Below are 16,537 nucleotides of genomic sequence, written 5' to 3'. Positions count from 1 at the left end.
AACACACACAACAAGCTCGGGCGCAATAGTTGCTAGCCAGGAAAATACAAATTTAGCTCAGGTATCTATTAAAGTGAAGTTTGCGAGTTTCGCGACACTGTGGTGTATAACATAAATTTGATTTTGCAATTTGTTGCTGAAGAGAGAGCATGAGACTCAGACATCAATATTCTGGTTATATGGAATGAAATATAGAAACCCTCCTAACCATCAACTAATGACAGCAATTCAAACTTGAATATCCTTACCTGGTACAAAGATGGCAATGGTAGTAATAATCACAGAAACCTCCATTAGGTTTTGCATTATTGGACGCGAATTGCTTGATGTGTCGAAGGGTTCGAAGAATTAGTATTTCGTTGCCCTTCCATTAGACGTACTCACTCATGTGTTCCTCGAGGACGGTCACAACACCGAAAGACGAACAGAGATAAGCGCTACGTCACAGATGCGTTCGAGCTTTTGTAACGTAGCGGTTTTTAACTAAAGCACGACTCTGTTTGCAGTTAGTACATTGAATGTGGTACCACCACTACCCAAAGTAGTAGCATTTTGGAAGTTTAGTTCCAAAACTCCTTTTTTGTTTTGTTTTGTTTTCGGTCTCATCTGTCCAACTGAAGAGCAGAGGGGATTAAAGGTATTTTATGTAGCAGAAGTAGCACATGAGACAAATACATACATGCTTGAAGTACAAATTAAATCAAATATAAACTCTAGTACCATTTGTTCTTAGTCCAGTGTTTTTTTTTTTGTTGCCCTTATTTGAAAAGGGGAAGCCGAAGGGATATATCTTGTTGGCTAAGTTTCTCTTTCGTCTAATTTTTTTTTCATGAGGACTTTCAGTGAAACAAGTGAATGTGAGTCTTAGGGTCATTTCGTTTGAAAATATCAAGAAGGGTTAAAATGCAGAAGTAAAATTTGTAAGAAAAACCATCTGTCCTAATTTGTTTGTGAAAAATATCTAAATCTTAATAACAGACGGGCTAAAGCATGACTTAAATGTTCTAATCGGCATTTTTATTCGTAGAGAAATGTAAAGAAGCAAAAATTGCACAAAATTTCAAACAAAAAAATTAAATTAAAAAAAAACGTTTCTTCTCGCAAAACGCATCCATGCATCTAATCGGGTTTATGGGACGATGTAAGAAGTGAACTCATTTTATCAGTTCAATTTCCAGCGGAAGTAATCTCATTGACGGATACCAAAATTATAACACACGATTCTACATTACGGCGTTATGCATGAATTCATATGTGATATTTAAAAATTGAAACCACATGAAAAAAACAAATAAAACCATTGCCAAAGTGTCAACTGGCATGACAATGAAAGACGGTTCGATATAAAGGTGGTCATACTGAAGAGAAGACGTGGTGTGCGTTTATTGCGTTCTTGTGTATATTCCAACGCTATTAAGTTGTGTTCCTGTTTAGGTGAAATGTGACATTTGGAAAGGAATGAATCGAACTAGCACAATAGACGAATCAACCCAGATCAATAATTCTTAAACTGCCATTTTTTGACGTGATGAATTTGATGATGATGAAACGAACAGGTATAATAAATATTATTGCTAGATTAATTAATATTCAATCGTAGGCATAGACATCACAATTACATATTCGATCCCGGTTTTTTAAAGAAACACCCTTTAATGTGCGTATTTTGTCGGAATATGTTACGAATTCGGTAAGGAAAAAAAAAGAACATACGAACTTTTGAAAGCAGCTTGAAACCTAGATTCGATCCCCCTCCCACGGGCTTGTAATAAATTGTGTTTTTTATTTACTCAAAGTCGAAACCTTTTAAAATACAAACTTGAATTTAAAAGCAACACGAACGATTACAATGGTCCAACGGTTTGAACAGTCAGTGTAACGTAACGGGAAGGTTGATCATGACAGCCAACAGTGGAACGCAAATACATTGCGCGTGCGCGGTTGAGCAGTGAGATATGAGATGAACAAAGAGAGCTGGTAAGCGGACCAAATCGAGTGAAATCTGCTTTGACTTCCCTAAAAATGGCGCTATCAATCGATTCATTCTACAGCATGAGGAAGACTTGCCATGCTGTTTACCCAATGCTGTAAAGGCGGCAGTGCAGCCCTCCATTTTGGAATCAACCCCTTCCCGACACCGCAATAAGCAAATTAAGGAACAGAATGTAACGTATGAATGTACATTTTCGTCACCGGTCCGTCTCTCACGCATACTATTCAGTGTGTCCTTATTCCACTCCATCGCTTCCTCCTTCCCCATTCCCCACTATCGGAGATTTACATTTACGCCTTGCTTGCAGAACAATTTTTTTTGTGTGCGAATGCTTTCCTAAGTGAGGTATTTAAATGAAATATACAATCTCGAAAAGGGATTCCACTGTAAAAGGTCACCGTCAGAGTGGACGGTTACGATTCCGGTGATAACTTTTCATTACTATAGCAAACATTTAATTCATTACGAAACGAAACGCGGTTTAGGAAAAAAAAAAAACAAACAATTATTCTACTCGTATCACAGGTCGTATATCTCCCCGGCTAAAGGGAAGGAGTGGACAAATTTTGCAAAAATCGTACAGAAGAAGAACATGTGTGTTTCGCCGATACGCGAAACGGTATTATAACATTCAAAATAATGTTTAGAAAACAACGGAACTACAGAAGACTGGATCTTTTATGTTCTCTTTACATCAGTGCACTAGTAACGCAAATGAAATTCGAAAAATTCTGCATTGGGCGATGAGCAAAAACGGGAACTCAGAGAACGCGCAGAACTCGTTTGCTGCATCACTTCGCGCAGTAGAGGTGTTCGTGAAAAGACTAATTATCATGGTGAATCTGTTAGTATAAAAATTTGCATTACATTAGATGAAACAAATCAAAAGCAGAAATATTAAGATGTATGAACATTTTCAATAACACTACGATGGGTTCCCCAAATATTAAACAAGCGAAAAGGTGATATACTTTGCATACCGATAACCTGTGCTGAGCTCGGTTTTTTGTTTACAGAACTCTAAAAAGACAAGCGAATCGAAACTATTTTCCAATGTTTCAACATTAAATATTGGGAGAGATATATTTCTCCTTCAAAGGTGACGTAATGCTTATTTTAAACCTCCTATTCCCCAAAAACCCATCCAACACTTACTAGTAGTAGACTAACTAAAATATATTGAATTTAATAAATGTCAGTAGAATTTTCGTCTTTCAATACACTCCAATACATTGAACACGCAACTCAACTACACGGAAACGTAACTATATTGTAAACGATTGAAATTCCATTTCAAAATTTGTCTGACCACACGCTTTGTGTTGAGTGTCAGTGCTACAGATATTCGTTAGGTACATAGAATATTGAATATAGACGCTGAAATGGAATGCCATCAGCAGATGAAAACCCACGCTCATACATCGTCAACTGGAACAGAAATTACCTCACTCATCCCACACATCACAGTAACATACACGGAAGTAATGGAGCATTTACTTACACATAAACTTAATCGGTACGGCAAAGAACTGAAGCAAAGAGACTTGAAACAAATACTGATAGGTATTAGAAGTAACGAAAGGACTTCACCAATTGTGACAACAAATTATGATGATAAAAGGTAATCAGCGCATAACAGAGAGACATACAGAGCAAAAGAATAAAAGCAGGGTTCGTGAGCCCGTTGAAGTAAGTGATTCGAGAACGATTTATTTATGATAAATATCATATTAGACACAAATTGCAAAACTAAAACAATAGCGAGAGAGAGAGAGAGAGAGAGAGAGAGAGAAAAATTGTAACATGCAAAATTAGTATAGAATTAGACATGTAGGTTCTAAACACGTGTGAGCATAATAAATAACGACGAGCAGCATAATTACACTAACGAATCAGGAATCTTGTAATATTAAACCATAAAAGAATAAACTATGTTTGGAGGACATATATGATATAAGTAATCAATCAAACAACAAAACCACGTGCAACATTTCAGGGTGAAACCACTCAGCGATAGCATCAATAATGCTTCAACTTATAAAGAAAAACAAAAACAACCAACAGTACGATACAGTTGAATGAACTTGGAGGGAAAAACTAAAGCACACATGCTTATATAAAAATGCACTTCGTTCAAACACATTAAAGGGTAGAGAAACTTTCAATATTAAACATGGTAATTTTCAGAAAGCAATCGAACAGGAAAAGGCTACCGACAAAATCTGTGTATTGTAAAGCAATATAATGAAGTCCTTTTTTGTGATGAAAGGTTTGTGTTTTTTTTTTCTCCCCCTGAGCCATCATCAGTTGGAAGGTGGTATTTGGAAGTGTTTTAATTTTGAAAGTCTTATTCATGTATAAAGTAAATGGTTAACAACGTTTAAAAATTGAAATCAAAACACACAACAAATTACATCTACACAATAATTTAAAACCAACTGAATGTAACGAAAACAATACTGTATGAAAAATAAGTGCACACCGAAGCATAACTGGAGAGTGAGAGATAGGTAGTGAGCGTGGGCGCGCGTGTCAACAACACGTAAAAAGATAAATATTTATTTCTATAGATCCATTACAACATTACATCTGTTCATTATCATCATCACGATCATCATCATCATCGTCGTAAGCAGTTTTGTTTTGTGCGTTTTTTTTTCTCCATATACAATTGATCACGTTCACCTGAACATCACGTTCGTCACAATACAACTCCACAATGACAAACACGATTTGACGCACTTACATCACACTGTTTTATACTTATGATCCAAACAATTATTTGTTTGATGTTTTGTTTTGTTTTTTTTTCAATTAGTATTTAATATCATTCTTTCATGTTTATAAACGTACGTTAGTCATGGATAGTTTGTCCTAATGTCCAAACTATTCAATATTCCCCAACAATATTCCTTATCAATTAAATAACAATCATGACACTGTAACCCTGTATGCCATATTCTCGGTACAGTACGGCACGATGGAGGGAAAGAGTTTTTCTATGTTAAACTATGTTAAAGATATGTAAGCTATATGTTAGTTTTTCGTTAGCTTAAGAAGAAGCAGGCGACTATTCAAACACACAACCACACGTACCTAGGGCAGTAATGTGAGTAGAAGATTATGTGAGAAGAACGGTTGAAAAGGCACGAACAAATATTCCTACAATTAGCACATGTATTCAAACTGTAGTACCATTTTATTCGTAGATCTTAGTCCCAATGCACTTTATCTCTTATATTAACAACTCGTCGATACGCATGCTATATGTAAGGCAAATTAAATGATGAAGTAAGAAAATCTAATAAAAAAAGAATATCATTTGTTTGAGCTACCTACGTGGAACACTCTGCAAAACGCTCAGCCCAGCTTTGTGGAGCAAGCGCATTGTTCTTCTTCATTTTAGCTCTTGGTTTGCAAGCATATTTACACGTTCAATTACCTACTCTACAATAATCAATCATGTGTTTCTATTGAAGTTTATGTTACATATAAATGTGAATGGTGTAAATCGAAACATGTTTCGACGATTTCGATTTGCTTGCGGAATTGATGATAGTTGCGGCGGGGAACGTAATTGTAGGCGACGTTTGGTATGTAAAGTGCAAACTGTGGGTGCATTACCATCCTTTCACTGCACGTATAATAATTAATATTAGTTATTATACAACAATCAACCTGTGTACCAATCCAAGAAGAGCGTAAATATGTCTAAAGATTGTTTCACCGTGTAGGCTCTTGCATCAAAACCTCCTTCCTTCAGCATATGTATTCATGTATTCAAATTTTTTTTGTGGAATTCAATGGTACAACCATCCTATGGTTTATAGTTTTCCTGTACAACTCGTCCAATACTAGTGAAGAAAAAAAACCAAATGGCAAAGTTAATGTTAAGCAAATGTTACCGATTAAATTCGAAAGCTCCCGATAGGCAATTGAAGCTTCAGATTGCTTTTCTCAACTGTCTCCTGCTGCACTCTGGTCAACTCTGGAAGTAGATGTGAGAAATGTACTAACTGTGAGGCACACACCAACACCCGGTCGCCATCTTAAAGAGCAGAATCTAAACAAACACACCCGAACACACAATCTAATCGTGATGTGATGATCCACTGCCGGATGTAAATTGTAACCTCAAGAAAAGCAAAGCACAATTGTGATGACCTTCAAGAATAATTGAATTCCTTTCAATGTGTTCGAAGCAGTTCGGTGTCCAAGAATAGTATCTATTTTTGTGGCTACCAACGAACAAGCGAACCGGAACGGATTGATACATTTCAATAAACTTCCTTTTGAAGATTTGAAGCAAAACAACACTTGTGACAGAATTAAGTGATCAGGTTTCGGAACACCTAAAAAACCCCAAAAAAAACTCTTCTTTAAGATGTGTAGCTGCTTTTAAAGCAATAAAACAATAAAAAAAAACCTTGCAAAGCAATAGCGGTGGATTGTGATACATTTCAAAAGGAGCAAACACAAAACCAAAACACTACAATATTCATTCAAATACGATGTGTGTGATATGAAAATAAATTCTTTTCGAAAAGGAATAAAAATCTTACTGGAAAATCCAACATTTCTGTGACCAACAACGTTTGTCAAACATTCATACTATCCCACGAATGGAATGTACTGTATTAACGGTGCATCCACTCTTCCCAGTGTGATTAAAACATTGTGAATATTGCTTCACAACAAATCATCTGTGAATTTCGGTTGTTCTTTCGCTAAGCAAAAAAGCAAGATCTATCGAACAAAACGTTTTTTTTTTATTGGTTGTTGCTTTTGTTTCCATTCAGTAACTGAATAAATCTGTGTATGTGATGAAATGAACATAACATTATGACCTCTGATCATGTTCATATAAAGCCAGTACTCTTCTGTGAATCCTAATGTAACTCCTGGAGCCGGCCACCAATGATGAACAGCGTGACAGCAAGCTATTTGTTTCTTGAAATTAAATTTAAAATTGTGATGTGTGATTTTTGTGAACTTCTTGAGATAAGATAAACTACTTGTTAGTGTGTGTCATAAGTGTCGTTTGGCTAAACTTTTCAAAATTATTCACTCACTTAGAATTATAGAGTATACAATGAAACACCATTTTCGGAAAATTCCATTTTTAAGAAAAAAAAATCATCCAATAGGTAAGCTGTATTCTTGTACTAATTCTTTATATAATTCAATGTGTGATTTTTAATTTGTATAAACATTTTAGGCTATAGACCTGTCTATTTTCGCACGTTTTGAAATTCTTAATCGTGTCTTTTTGTGTGAGTGTTTTTAGATGTTAAATTCGATTAATGAGAGAACGCTGTACCTATTTCCTAACTTTAAGTCAAAATACGAAAGCTCAAGTAGCTTCCATTGGCGTAGGTTTATTTTTGGTGGTCGGCAAAACGAGTTGCCACGGTTGTAATTTAAGATATTCATCCAAAACAATTATCGATTGCATCTGATGAAATAAATTCTCCTATACTCGTCACTGTGAATCGCAGGAATCGAATTTATGCGCCTCGTATTCTTAAAGAATTGGGCCCTAAATTCACGAAAGATATCCACCCGTCGTGCAGGAGGAGACATTGATATCTCTGTCCAGCAATAGTGGACAGTTATCATGGGCTTTTCGTGCATTAAAGCGACACATCCAACGATGGCCTTCGACAACAGAGGAGTTGCACTCGATAAAAGCTTGCACACCAAATACTTGTTCATTTAGAGCGGATGCAGTGGGAGAAAGGAAAAATCGGTAACATTTCCATTAAACATACTTTGTTTATTCGGCTTCACGACGTCACACGAGTTGAAACTTTGTTTTATATTTCATTATTTGATTTTGGTTTAGTTCCCAAATGCGTGGTACGCATACATTTCAAAGGCACTACAATAATTACAATAAACATAGAATGCAAAGCGCGCGACCATATGCAAAAAGAGGATTTACGATTGCGCGCACGCTAGTAAACGAATTCTACCAGAAATACCTCATTAGCAAATTTTCGTTAAATGTTTTCTTGTTCATTTTATATAGAAGTAAACGAAAACAGATGTCGCTGGCATGAAAATATGTAACGATTAAAGAAAGGGAGAATTTGCACTACATTATACAAATAACTACATTCAACTGGACACAGCGAAACCCTTCTCAATCATGATTGTATCTACGGACGTCGCAAAATATCAGATCGTGCAAAACATAGACATCGTACGTGAAAAGTCAAAACCATATACCGTCCCGATACATTTTTTACATATTTTTTTTTTTCAATTCGTTTGTTTTGAGCAAAAAAAAACCAACACATTATAGACCGTTGTTGTATTGTTTGAAGAAAGTTTTCGGTAGGAAGGTGTCGATTTTTAAAAAATAAATATCGATTTTGGGCGTAAAAATATAGATACAAATATGTTTTAATTTCGTCTCGTATTCATTTCGACTTTCGGCTACGGATGAATCGAATCATAATTATTGGGGGCAACACATTATCTTTGCTTGTACCGTAACTATTACATTACATTGCCATATTATTCATTACCATTACCCATTTGCTTCCCAGTTCCCACGTTACGTTAATGCTACTAGTGACACATTTATTTCCCTTTTTCCAGTTATGTAGTTGGATGTTTGTTTTAGTGGAATTATACATTGTTCTATATCGTCTCATCGCAATGTATTGCTTTATATTATAATTTGGCTAACATTCGTTTCGTTAGCTTTGAGGTTAAGAAAGAAAGAAAACATACAACACACCTTGAGCATTATAAGCTTAAATTTTTGAATTCACTCGATTCGACTAGTAGCGATAAGGAAGGATGTCGGTGAATGTAAGAGTTGACGGAAACACACAGCAGTAAAGGGTAGCATAAATCAGTCAGCAGAAAGAAACCGGTAGAGATGAGAATGGTCAGCTTAAAAAAGGGGGAAAAGTGTGGAACGGAAAAGCGAAGGAATGTGTATCATCCTTTGATTGAAAGTACAAATTGTTTTATTATTACTTTTACTATTATTCTACTTATTATCATTATTATCAATTATGAATTCTATTGATTATTATTAATTAAAAAGATTTAATCGAATCTTTAAGCTATTGAAATACACTACACTTATACACCTATCGCTATCTAGCCAGCCAGAAGATGGAAGTAAAGGGATTAAGTACGAATAATTACAAAGTAATGAATTTTGAAACATGTTCTTTTATTTACGTGTTACGTTCGGAGATGGTTCGACAAGAGCAGCATTATTAGAAGATGAAGGTAGGGAAGGCGATGGTCATTTAGCACATCAAAACATTTTCGTTCCATTCCGTGTGAACATGCGTGTAGCGTTATTTTATTCATTTGGTTCTCATTGAATAATAAACACACCGATGCAGGACGAGCCTCAACAGCAGGACAATTGTTTGTAGTAATATGTTAGTACATCGTTTTATTCACCGACAGCGCGAAGAAGTATCAGTAAATTAATGTTCAGTTGTATTGATAATATCCGAGAAGCATAATAATAGTAATTCATTGTTTTTTTTTGTAGCATACGCTTATTAGAACTTTTTTTTTCCTTTGCTATATCTTTGAGCGTATTTTATAACTACGTAAATAACTATTATTCCTTATTCATACATTACTATGTTTATTTTTATTACGCGGTGAACACTATATTAGTATGCCGCACAGTGCAGGCGATAATAGTAAAGAAAGTTTAATCGTAATAACAGAAATGAAAGATAATTCAATAGTAAACGTTTAGTGAATTATATTTAATCTATTTGATTTTGCTTAAGAGCGATCTCCCTACGCACATGTCACGTACCTTTTAATGCGCCTAGTGGGCCGTTTACTAACAAAACAAATATATGCTTCTCGAAGGGGGTCGGTGTGGGTGGAAATATGCTTAATCGTTTCGTGCTTTAGCGTTTGCTTAAACACAACATCATACCCCACCCCAACACGAAGCTAAATGTTTTGCTACATGTTATATAGACCATTAACTATGTTTCTTTCTTATATATATTTTTTTTCGTTAAACAATTCCGACCTTAGTGTAAGAAGACCGTGGGTTGACATTATTTAGAATCGGGTTTTGTTAAGCGTATTTGTTTGCTTTCACTAAATATATTTTTTGGCACAACCAAAGGAATTTAATATGGGGCAGTGTTTCTATCTTGCGTGTGTGTTTTTTTTTGTTTTTCTCTTGCTTCTCTTCTTGTTTACTAATCAATATGATCAGCAATTTGAGGAAGAAACTGTAAAAGAGAATACTTTGTACCTTTTTGCTAAACGAATAGAAATGTTGAGGGAAGCAGAGATGCAGATCGAGTTTTTAAACCCAAAAACCACTACTATTATTACTACTACCACTACTACTACTACTAATACTACAACTACTGCTACTACTACTGCTGCTACTAAAGCAACAGTGAGGCAAGGCGATGTGTTTGTGCGAAGATATACGAGTATAGGACGAGTGAAAACATGTTGGTACAGTTCCGAATAATTTAAGCAAAATGAAACAAATATACAAACAAAACGCAACACGTAATACAAACAAAAATACATATAATTGACCATGGAATGGAAAGAATTTACGTAGATTTATCGATGTTTTTTCCTGTTCTGTTTCGCTTGCTATAGAGAGCTTCATTAGTTTTTTTTTTGTTTCCTTCCTCTACACAATATCTTAATGGAACAAATATATTATATGATATAAAAGCAACAAAAAATGAGAGATATAGAGAGAGAAACAACCACGAACCAATGCAGGAAAATATCTTGACGCATAGAATTTATGTCGCACTTACAAAAGCAAAACAAACAGCAGCATTTTTGTCACTGTGTTTAAACAGTTTATATGAAAAAAAAAAACAAAGGTATGGTAATGCTGTTAGAATACCGGTAATTTGTTGTGAAAGTGGATTTTTTATTGTGAAACAATGGTAGTGTGTGAGTGGTGCGTGTGTCAGGTGGTCAGGCCAAAACGAAAGTAGAAATACAAACAAACGGTACAACTAGCGGAGGATGAGAGAAGATAAGCGGCGGAGTGTTGTGTAAAATGGAGACGGCAGGGAATATGTGTGTGTGTATGTGTGAAAGGAAAGGGACAAAGTTTATTCACTGTTGACAAATCTGTGAACAAATGCGGGAACATATTATGCAGGGCAGCAGAGTAGGATCGTCGTTTCTATTGCACTTTTGTTAATTTGGTTGTTTTGCTTTAACACAAGCACCGGATCGATCGCACTTTCGACAACAGAAACTGGACAAACGATTGGCCAACTACACTGTCCATCAAACACTCATCATCACCATCACTGATTAGCGACTTGTCATGTGACATTTCGTACCACTTTTTTCATCCTTTCATTTAATTGTCAGCTCTTTCATATTTTTCTTTACTTCTCTATGTGCATTAAATGTTGTAGGCATGCGTGCCGAGAGATTATCGAGATCTCGTAGCAGAAAGCAAGTGAGTAATAGTTAGCAATAGCAAATAGAATAGACAACAGCCATGTTTGTTTTTGCATCTTTAGTTTTTGCATTTCTTACTAGCTAAAAGTACCAGTGTGAGTGAAAATTTGATAATTTTTTAACCCAAGGTTCGTTTCATGCATAGTGAAGTCAACAGTAGCTTGAACAATATTACCAAAAAAAAATCATAGTAATGCACATGCTATACAAAACAGATACAATGGAAGTCACTGAAAAATTTACAAAAAACTAAACAAAAACACAAAAGAAACAAGTTTAAAAACAAACAAAAAAACCAACAAGTGTACAACATAGCAAAAATGTTTTTTGTTTTGTTTTTGAATAATGATGCGTTAGAGAAGACGAAAAATAATTACTTGAACAGTAATACAAAAACAAACAAATACAAATACAACATTGAAATAAATGCCATTGAAGCGAAAGCTTGGCGGGGTAACATGTGTTGGAGAAAACAATGAATGAATAATATACCAATAACATACCTATCAAAGACTTTCTTATTTAAAAAAAAATATCCATACAAAAAGTGTAAACTGACTGAAAGCCAAGAAAGAAGAACACGAAACACAAGGAGCAAGAGAATGACTACAAACAAATGGGAAAAAAATCAAGTACGATGTTATTTGTCGTTTAAACTTTCAAAACAAAAAAAGGCTTTTTATATTGACTGTAAGAAGGAAGATTACAAAATGGAAAGTAAAGCGCCGTATGGCTGATGCGTCAGCGAATAAAAAGGATGGGAAGCACAGAAAAGATGTACGTGGAAAATGAATGTTAATTCTACAAAATATATACGATATATACGACAACACAAACCTTATTAATGCTAAAATTAAACATAAAAAACTAAACAACTAAGCAGCTGTTGTGCAAAAAAAAATCTTCTAATGCAAACCGTACACTTTCCCAATCGTCGTTCCAATGGCCGAAGGCGAAAACAGGTTTTGTGGGTGGGACAGGACACGTCGTCGAAAGTAAAATTCATAAATAACATCATCAAGTATAAACGGACACAAAGATGTCTCGTCAGTTTACGAACTGAATTTACTGAAGGAATATTAAATACGTGGCATGCAATAAGATTCCATTCTATCTATTAACATTATACAACTATTGAAGCCAAGCAAAATCGCCGAAAACAAACATGATCGGGAAATAGAAAACGAAATCACAGCATATGAACTTCAAACAAGCGCTCTCGTGCAAGCTGAAGCTGCAACAACACAACACTGTAAAAGAAGCTTAACACTCAACCAAAGGCGATAAATGCCTCTCTGAGTCCGAAAACCCAACGAACGGACCTCAAATATCCTATCGAACATGGAAGAAACGCAAAATCATGACAGCAAGAGACACATACCATTGCGAACCTGGTACATGGGAATGGAGCACATGGCTTGAAATAAAAGCAAAAAGAAAAAAAAACTACATTAATAAGAAGTATAAACAAATGTTAGACTTAACAAAAAGCACCACTCAGTGTGCTACCTATCGATGTCAAGTTCTCGGTTTGCAGGATGATTATATGAATAAAACATTGAAAAATAATTTAAAACTGTGACACATTATTTAACGCAAGGGAGTAGCCGGTGATGTTTTGAAAGAAACCAGTGAACGTGTAGAACTTGAAAGGTGAGTAATTTCTTTAGTGCACTACAATATCAAATGGGTTATTTCTGGTTTGGCTAGCTTTGGATGAGATTTGGTGCAGATACGTATTAAAGACATGTCGTATGAATGACTAGCGTCCCTACCACCGCACCAACAAATATGAAAGACTAAAGTTTTCGAGCACATGGTATAATGTTTTGTAGCTATTAGTGGATGCTTTTAACGTTGATATCTTCTTCTTGGCTTAACGACCTTACAGGTCACGCCGGCCATTTCTGGCTTACTAGACTTATTTTACCACGTAGCCGGATAGTCAGTCCATGCTACGGGGGAACGGTCCGGATGGGATTTGAACCCGGTCCGGCCGTGTGGACTGGCGCCGTTTATCACATGCACCACCGGACCGCCCCAAACGTTGATATATAGAATTTATTAATGTGCATGTGCTTTATGGTTCCGCTGTCACAAAAAGGGTCCAGATACGTTTATGACAGCGGGTGTATTACTCATCGATTATAGCTAACACTATAAAATACTAGTCTACTGGGCAACGAATGAGGATTAGTGTTAGCTCTTCGGTGAATGTTCCTCTGCTACCAGAAACAGTGAAATGAGCAAGTTTTTGAAGATTTTGTTCTCTACCGAAGAGGAATTCAAAGAAAGAAACAAAAAGGATATACTTCATCAGACATGCACCGTTGGTCACAGTAATGGGGTTAATATTTAATCATTTGTTACTTTTTTTTTGTTATGAGATCGAATAAATTTAATTTTAGTAATTAGTACATTTGTTATTTTGTTTAATTTACTTAAAAACGGGCAAACACTTGATTTACTGACTGTTTCACTCGTACTAGTTTTCACCGAACGAAAGTTTGGAAGCAAATCAAATAATTTCTTCGGGCGATTTTCATTCCGAAAGGATAAATAGCTGTCCGGTCAAATACAATTATGTTCACGTTCTTCGCAACCGTCTTGGCATTGCCTCACGTCCTCATATCGTGATAAACACCCGCAGGGTTACAATTAACAGCTAACCTCTGGCAGTAGTTGTTTCTCATTCCGCTTCCACACAAACCTATTTGCCCTGGTCGATGCGAGGAAGCTGTAGCGCAAAACGTTCCAAATGTTCTTTGATTTACCCTGCCGTCAGGCATTTGATGTCGTCTCGTTGGTCAACCAAACCTGACGATAGTGCAGAAGAAGCGGGAAGAATCTTTTAATAATCATTCGTTGCGGGTTAGTTGTTGCAATAATTGCACACGTGGTCTCTCTTTGTTTGCAATGATCCGACTCCGGGACATGCAAGTAGTGTGTACTCGTGGCATGAACGCTTCTCGTACACACGAGACAAATTAATGATGGTGGAAGGATTCGGTACGTTGCCGAGAAGCACAACGAGACTAATATGTGTGACTGTGTATGGTGAGCACACAATTAACTTATTAGTTTCAAAGGAAACCTTTCCAGATGGGGTTCCCTGGACAGTGGATGGAGATGGTTCTCCTACTGCCCGGTTTGGAAATGGAGGCAGGCGAGCGTGACAAGTCGTAAATAAAATTTCCACAGCTTCCACAAAAGTGAAGCCCCGAGCAGTTCTGTCCTTTATTGTTCACCGTGTTCGTCCACTTAATGGCTGGCCAGTATTTAGCGAGTGGAATGACTGCATAAATAAATAATCACAAAAACCCCCAGTGCTCTGGATTCTCTTTTCTTGGGCAGGTGGTGGCGGCCTGTCCGCTTGTTACCAGCAAATCCCGAACGGGTGGATTATTGCTACTGACGGATGACAAAACTGAAGGAAGCCAACGAAAAAAAAAACGCTCCTTCGCCCCAAAAACGTTTCCATGGACGTCTTTTCACGGTGTGATCCTGTCGAAGAATGCCGTATCTTTCACAATTGCAGTGTGTGGTTTCGGTTCGGTCGCCATGAGAAACAACCGGGTCCGGTCAACATGATTCCAGGCCCGACCCCCGGTGTCTGGGTTTGGGTGGCTTTGTAACAAATGTTTCGGGTAACGGCCCGTTTTATGTTTTCGCAAACCACACACACACGGTACTGTTGCGGTGTTCGTTGGTTTCTGCCCTCTGTGTGTTGTCTTTCTTAAGGAGTTACCTTTTTTTTGCTTTAATCAAATGTGAACGACTGTGCACGGTTCATCACAAAAATTGTCGCATACTGTCGCTACACAGTACATATCGAGTTAGTGTTAATGTCCTTTTGTTGGGTGTTTAATTGAAAAACTACACTACCATTGTTGTGGTATGTATCCATGTAATGATATCATTTTTATTCATCTCATGACGAGTAAAGATTTTCATGTAGATTTTATATTATTTCTCCTTTGTGCCTTTATTAGTGGCAACGATGAATAAATTAAACGTTCCTTTGTTTCTGTTAACCCATTTAAGATAATGCATGAGACTTTGATCGATTTTATCGAGCCATTTGTATTCTTTTTATTTAATACTAATAATTTTGGTTTTATCAAGCAAACAGATCGATAATATGAAACATATATCGCTATATTAAAGCTAATGTAAATGTACTGAATAATTTGATACATACTGTATATTTTGTTGCTTATTTAAAGTAAATTGATAAAATAATTGAAGTGATACAATTTTTATGTGTAAACTGTTCGAAAGAATTCAAAAGCTAGGAAATAGTGGCGCAACCTAGTCCAAGATTTATAAATTTTTTTACAGTCCTTAACATAAGGCAACTTGTTTTTTGATAACAAGAAAACAAATTGAATTGATGAAACTGTTCTAGAAACAAATACAAAATGTAAAAAATGGTATTTTTTTTAATAATGATTTTGAAATATGTTATGCTTTTCATTCTATAATTTGTTATGGATGAATGAAAACCCCTTACACTTCAACTAGAAAATTAGGAAAAATTATGTTTGTTTGGATTTGATAGTTTATCGTAGTTCAAAAAAGCAAGTAAGTAAAAGTAATCTTGTACTTCAAGATGAACAATATGGCTATACTGCTAAACAGGCATGCTTGAATCTCTTTTTTTATTTTATTATAACGTGTGGTGATCTCTCATGCAACTACAAAAATATTATAAATATAATAAATATTTCTTATATGTTTCGTGTGCTTCCACTTTGCTATTCACGCACTAGCTAGTATATAACTTCGTAAAACATTATTTTTAAATATTTTCTCAAAATTTACATTCATTCCAAGAAACACGCAAATTAGCATATTATTGTGTTAGGAACTGTATAATATCGTAAGTAAAAGAAATATAATAATTTTGTTTTTCAACTATGATTAAAATAATAATAAAATGAAGAAAATTTCTTTAAAGTATTAATTACTATTTAATTTGTAACCGTGCAAAAAATAAACAAATCTCTTGTATAGAAAAACTAATATATTAATGGCACAAATGGGAGGTTTTTTTTGGTGAAAATTTGAAAACCCAAAAAG

Source organism: Anopheles funestus, chromosome 2RL, assembly GCF_943734845.2.
Source record: "Anopheles funestus chromosome 2RL, idAnoFuneDA-416_04, whole genome shotgun sequence".
NCBI classification, from domain to species: domain Eukaryota; kingdom Metazoa; phylum Arthropoda; class Insecta; order Diptera; family Culicidae; genus Anopheles; species Anopheles funestus.
The sequence above is the reverse complement of the archived record's forward strand: the minus strand, read 5'-3'. Positions refer to the sequence as shown.